Source organism: Lithobates pipiens, unplaced genomic scaffold, assembly GCF_037356315.1.
Source record: "Lithobates pipiens isolate NorthernLeopardFrog02 unplaced genomic scaffold, aLitPip1_a1.2 Scaffold_22, whole genome shotgun sequence".
NCBI classification, from domain to species: domain Eukaryota; kingdom Metazoa; phylum Chordata; class Amphibia; order Anura; family Ranidae; genus Lithobates; species Lithobates pipiens.
In genome coordinates this window covers 121799555-121805922 of record NW_027507784.1, presented here as the reverse complement: position 1 = coordinate 121805922, position 6368 = coordinate 121799555, and the positions used below count along the sequence as shown (strand labels likewise).

At 49.6% G+C, this 6368-nt stretch overlaps 1 pseudogene; it reads left to right on the top strand.

The window, feature by feature from the left end:
- The first annotated feature begins 1012 nt into the window (after window positions 1–1012).
- LOC143925783 (U2 spliceosomal RNA) lies at window positions 1013–1117 on the top strand (annotated as a pseudogene).
- The last annotated feature ends 5251 nt before the right edge of the window (window positions 1118–6368 follow it).

Genomic DNA, 6368 nt, shown 5'->3' with positions numbered 1-6368 from the left:
GTTTTTACCGTATTCACCAGAACAGGCTGACCTTGCTGGCATAATAACAGCTCCTCCCGCTGTCCGGCACTTTTTACCGTGTTCACCATAACAGGCTGACCTTGCTGGCATAATAACAGCTCTTCCCGCTGTCCGGCACTTTTTACCGTATTCACCATAACAGGCTGACCTTGCTGCCATAATAACAGCTCCTCCCGCTGTCTGTCAGTTTTTACCGTATTCACCATAACAGGCTGACCTTGTTGGCCTACTAACAGCTCCCGCTGTCTGTCAGTTTTTACCGTATTCACCATAACAGGCTGACCTTGTTGGCCTAATAACAGCTCCCGCTGTCTGTCAGTTTTTACCGTATTCACCATAACAGGCCGACCTTGCTGGCATAATAACAGCTCCCCCCGCTGTCTGTCAGTTTTTACCGTATTCACCATGACAGGCTGACCTTGCTGGCATAATAACAGCTCCCCCCGCTGTCTGTCAGTTTTTACCGTATTCACAATGACAGGCTGACCTTGCTGGCATAATAACAGCTCCTCCCGCTGTCCGGCACTTTTTACCGTGTTCACCATAACAGGCTGACCTTGCTGGCATAATAAAAGCTTCCCCCGCTGTCTGTCACTTTTTACCGTATTCACCATGACAGGCTGACCTTGCTGGCATAATAACAGCTCCCCCCACTGTCCGTCACTTTTTACCGTATTCACCATGACAGGCTGACCTTGCTGGCATAATAACAGCTCCCCCCGCTGTCCGTCACTTTTTACCATATTCACCATGACAGACCGACCTTGCTGGCCTAATAACAGCTCTCCCCGCTGTCTGTCAGTTTTTACCGTATTCACCATGACAGGCCGACCTTGCTGGCCTAATAACAGCTCCCCCCGCTGTCTTTCAGTTTTTACCGTATTCACCATACCAGCCTGACCTTGCTGGCCTAATAACAGCTCCTCCCGCTGTGTGTCAGTTTTTACCATATTCACCATAACAGGCTGACCTTGTTGGCATAATAACAGCTCCCGCTTCTCGGCCTTTTGGCTAAGATCAAGTGTAGTATCTGTTCTTATCAGTTGCCAAAGGAGGCGCTGGTCCATCCCTATAGAGGGTTTGGGCGGCGCTCTCCGATGGTGTAATTTGCATCCCGAAGGATGGTTTCGGTAGGGGCCACGTCGTGCCGCCCGACAGTAAACTGGGGGCCGATGCATGGTCGAGTCTGAGCCATCTGGAAGGATGCACCTGGTGAGGGCGGAGAAACACTGGGTCGAAGCCAGGGGAGGGGACCCTGGCAGACCGGCTTGGATTGTGGCAGCTTTAGCCCCAGTCAGTTTTTCGGGATTGGAACGCTTGTTCCCCTTTAGCCTGGAGGGGGGAACGGTCAGTACGTCCTGGATGTAATTAGGTGGGAGTGACGGGAGTGAGGGTGGGACCTGATGGTAAAGGGTCTCACTAAGCTCCTTGATCTCCATGCCTTCCTGATAGGGGTGGGGGCTGTTGTGGTCTGGGCTGGGCTGTCGGGGATGCTTTTGTTGGAAAGCCCATGGTGATGTGCCCCTGGAGTGGCAGTCCAGGGGTGCCTTCTTTCACTGTGCGTCAGCACTTTGATTTAGGCACCTAGGTCACGTCACCATTACACGCTTTTTTTACACCTGCCTCTAGGGCCCGGCCTTTTGGCTAGGACCAGAGGAATTTTTGATTCCTGGCCGGAGGGCCGGCCATTGTATCTCACAATGGTCACTTTTCACTCTCCTCTTCACTATCCCTTCCCCACTTTTTATTTATTTTATCTTTGTGTGTTTGTCACTGTGTGTCACTTCACGTTTGATTAGTAGGGTGTCGGTCCTCGGACCAATCCTGAACGTCTTGTGGGAGAGCGGACATAGGCCTTCTGGCTTGGTCCAATCTCCATGAGGGGGGGCCTACCTTCGGGGAAGCCCCCTACAGTACCAAGTACCTAGGAGGTTCTGTTTCGGCAGTCCTCCCGGGGAAAGGAGGGATTCCGGTTTCGTCCGGGTCCCACTTTGTTGAGTCTGGTACCTCAGTCCCTGTCTGGAGCCTAACGCCCCGGGGGATCAGGGTATGGTCCTTCTTTTGGAGGACATCAGGCACCCGTCTGCACTTTTTAGTGTGTCACTCTTTATGTGTGTGCACTTTTTTTATGCACCGGGTGGAAGTTTTTTGGGTGTGTTTGCACGCCATGGGCTTTTTCAATAGAAAAATCAGAGGTACCTTCCTCACATCTGTGTCCATCAGTGGAGCCCCTCATTACATCTGGTGCCCCTCTGACATCCAGACTGACCGGCCCCCACATCCACAGACTGGCCCCCACATACTCACTGAACGGACTCCCCCGACAGGACATTACATCTCCTGGCCTCCAAGCGGCAGCCGTCGTTGCCGCGCTGACTTTGAACTGTGGCGCCGCCCACTGCTCTTCACACACCCTGGCAGCGGGGGGGTGGGCGGCGCCACAGGTTCTCTATTGAAGACCATCCACATTGTATGCTGACATCAGGAAATAGGCAGCAGAAGCCAATCTAATGATTAGCTTGTGTCCAACAGGGGAAGCTACATACATAGCTGTTGAACCCACTGAATTTTGATCCGTGTGTGCTCAGCCTAACTGTACAGGTAACCTCACCATTCCCATCCAGCACACTGACTTTTTCTGTCTTTCACTCTGCTCTCTCCCCTTATCAACATCTTCCTTGCACTTCAGCACACCTAACCGCAGGGTGTATTTTATTTAAAGCAACTCGCTTTTAAATCATAATATTTAAAGAGCAACTGTCATCTCTGTTCCACAGCAGGGGGGGGACTCCACGCCTTTTTTTTTTTTTTTGGCGTGGAGTTCCCCTTAATAGCCATACCAGACCTGAAGGGTCTGGTAATTGAATTTGGGGGGGGACCCCATGTTTGTTTTTTTAAATCAATGACTGTTCTATGTATTACGGGGAGCCGACAATTCATTATAGCCACAAGTGCTTTTAAATTACTTTTTTTTCCTGCAGAAATGACACTTTGTGCAGGGACAGTTCTAATCACGGGAAACATGCGCCCCTTTACAGGCATACTATAGACACCCCCCGTATGAAATTTAAAGGAATATTACACTTTTATTGTTTCACTTTAAGCATTATTAAAATCACTGCTCCCGAAAAAAACTGCAGTTTTTAAAAGTTTGCATTGATACATGTCCCCTGGGGCAGGACCCAGGGCTCCAAACCCTTTTTATGACAATAACTTGCATATAAGCCTTTAAAATTAGCACTTTAGATTTCTCCCGTAGACTTTTACAGGGTGTTCCACGGCTTTTTGAATTTGCTGTGAACACCCCAAATTGTTTGCCGTTCCGAACAGGCAATGTTCGTGTCGTACACGAGTTCGACTCGAAGCTCATCCCTAATCCTGGCCACATACAGAGGCCCAACATACAGGGAGCACCTTCAGGTGTTCTAGGGACATAAATTGCACACCCAATTTCCTGACAACCTATCTGTCAGAGAATTAGTAGACCAGACTGTGTGGACTCCACAGAGGAAACTAGAAACACATGTAAGTGAAAAATAATGGTGTTTATTTACACAAGTGAATAGTAAGTGAATATAATAGTGCACAACCAACCCAAAAACCACAAACAATGATATATACAAATATTGGGGAATACCAGAATTGTAACAAAAGCCAGGCCGAGGTCATACACAGGGGGTCAGCAGATGGGTAAGGATGGGGAACCAACGGGACAGGGCGAGGAAAGATGGATGATGGGCTGTAGAGCAGGGATCCAAGGCAAACAGGAGGGACAGGTCCAGGATGGGGTCAGATACAGGCTCAAGGTCAGGATCCAGGGAGAAAGATACCAAGGCAAGCATGTGTGGGCTTGCTGGGTATTTATAAGACTGCATTAATTGTCCTCAAGTAACACCTGAGTGCAGGAAGTGTTGCCTGCTCCTTACTGCCAGGATTCATCCGCTGGTGGACGCTAGTACTGTGGCCCAATGGTGACATAACACCAGCAGGGAAAGTCTCTCCTGACAGTTACAAACTGCCAGGAGACACCTGCTGGTGGACCTCAGTACTGCATGCCAAATGATGGATTACCAGCGGACAGACCCTTTCCTGACAGTACCCCCCCCTCAAAGGAGCGGCCTCCGGACGCTCCAATTGGCTGAAATTGTCCATAGTCTATGGCGTCAAACAGAATACTGGATGGGGGGTATATCAGGCTGTGCAACAGGCTCTTCAGGCAGGGCATCAAGGTAGACAGAGGGCTCCAGGTCATCGGCAGGGTCCGGGTTGTCGGACTGGGCAGCAGTCACCTTGAACAGGGCAACAGGCACATCAGGCTGGGCAGCGGGCACAGGCACACATCGGACCGGGAAACTGGCGCATCAGACCGGAAGGCAGGCAACGGCACGTCAGGCTGGAAGGCAGGCAGTGACACGTCAGGTGCATCAGATTAGAAGGCATCAGACTGGAAGGACGGGAGCAGGACATCAGGCTGGACAGCGGGCACTGGGACGTCAGGCTGGACAGCGGGCACTGGGACGTCAGGCACATCAGACTGGAGCATAGGAAGTTTAGACGGAGACACTGGCTGGATAGCAGGCAGATGTTTGGCAGAATCAGGTGGGTGATCAGGTTCAGCTGGCATGCAGGCAGACTGGAGCAGGTTGGTTGGTGTGGAGGCAGGTTGCGTTACTGGCAGGATCAAATGGGTAGGAAAGAACTTCCGTCTCTTTAGATTTAGCTACTGAAGACCTGTAGGTAGCTGCAGATCTATAGGTAGGGGGATGAAGCAGACTGGAGAGAAGGGTTGGAATATGGCAAGGAAGAGGTAACAGTAGCTAGGGGAAGTTCTTGAGGGATAGTAGGCAACGGGAAAGAGGCAGTTGGATTAAAGGCAGGGTATGTGCAACAGGAAGAAACAGAGTATTGATATTTGGTGGGGAGTAGAGTATATTGGGCTGAAACTGAGGTTGCCATAGGTGATGGTGGAAGAGGCTCTTGGGCAGGCAGGTGTTTGGTAGCAGAGATGGTTTGTTGTGGGCTGGCTGTGGCTGATTGCAAAATACCAGACCATGCTAAAAGTAGTAGTTGTACAAACTGCGGGTTACATACTGCCTGTCTGACAAGGAATTGTCCAGAATCAACACATTCTATTATCTGTTGGGAACAGGCTGTGTAATGCTCAAAAAAGCAAGGGGAATCATCTTCCAGAAGCCATACCAGTGATGTGACCTGATTAATACTGAAAGGGGGAGAAAAATCATCATGGCCCCCCTGGGATGCAGGGCCAGCAGGGCCGTTTTTTAAGGCAGGGCAAAAGGGGCACCTGGGCCCTGTCATTGTTGTGGGGCCCAAAGCAGCTGCCTCATACTTGACAACTATCCTGGTTTAAATTCCCTCGTCCTTTGAGGGTTTTAGTCCTGTGCTGTGTCCCAATATCTCAGTGTGAAGTGTTGCTACTAATGCTGCCCAGCTCTGCCCTATTGTTTGTAAAGATGACTCATCTGCAGACCCTGTGTTTACATGTAAATTACCAGCATTCATATGTAAATAGGGGCAGCCGACAGCATTGATATGTATATCATGCCCCTCTGAGGTCATATCCACAGTTATCTCTAGCAACCAATAAACAAGCAGAAATCATGTGCTGTAACCTCTAGCAACCAGTCAGTGAGTGGTAATGATACACTGTAACCTCTGGCAACCAATCGCTATAGCTGCCTGATCTGATTCAGTAAACTGATTGAGTCTAACTGCTATTTATTGTATGTCTCAGAGCAGGTGGAGAGCAAAACTGCATGGGTGTCCGGCGGAGATAGTCACTACTATCAGACACCAGCAAAGCATAATAACGAATCACCTCTAAATTCATTTCAGCAAAGCAACCTGAACCAAGATGGTTCCTCTGTGTAGCCACTTCTGGTCAGGGATGGCCTTGGTATACTATCAGAGAATTAGTAGACCAGACTGTGTGGACTGCACAGAGGAAACCAGAAACACATGTAAGTGAAAAATAATGGTGTTTATTTACATAGGTGAAAAGTAAGTGAATATAATAGTGCACAACCAACCCAAAACCACAAACAACAATGATATATACAAATAGTGGGGAATACCAGAATTGTAACAAAAGCCAGGCCGAGGTCATACACAGGGGGGTCAGCAGATGGGGAACCAACAGCACAGGGCGAGGACAGATAGATAGATGGATGGATGGGCTGTACAGCAGGGATCCAAGGCAAACAGGAGGGCCAGGTCCAGGATGGGGTCAGGCTCCAGGGAGAAAGATACCAAGACAAGCATGTGTGGGCTTGCCGGGTATTTATAAGACTGCATTAATTGTCCTCCAGTAACACTTGAGTGAAGAA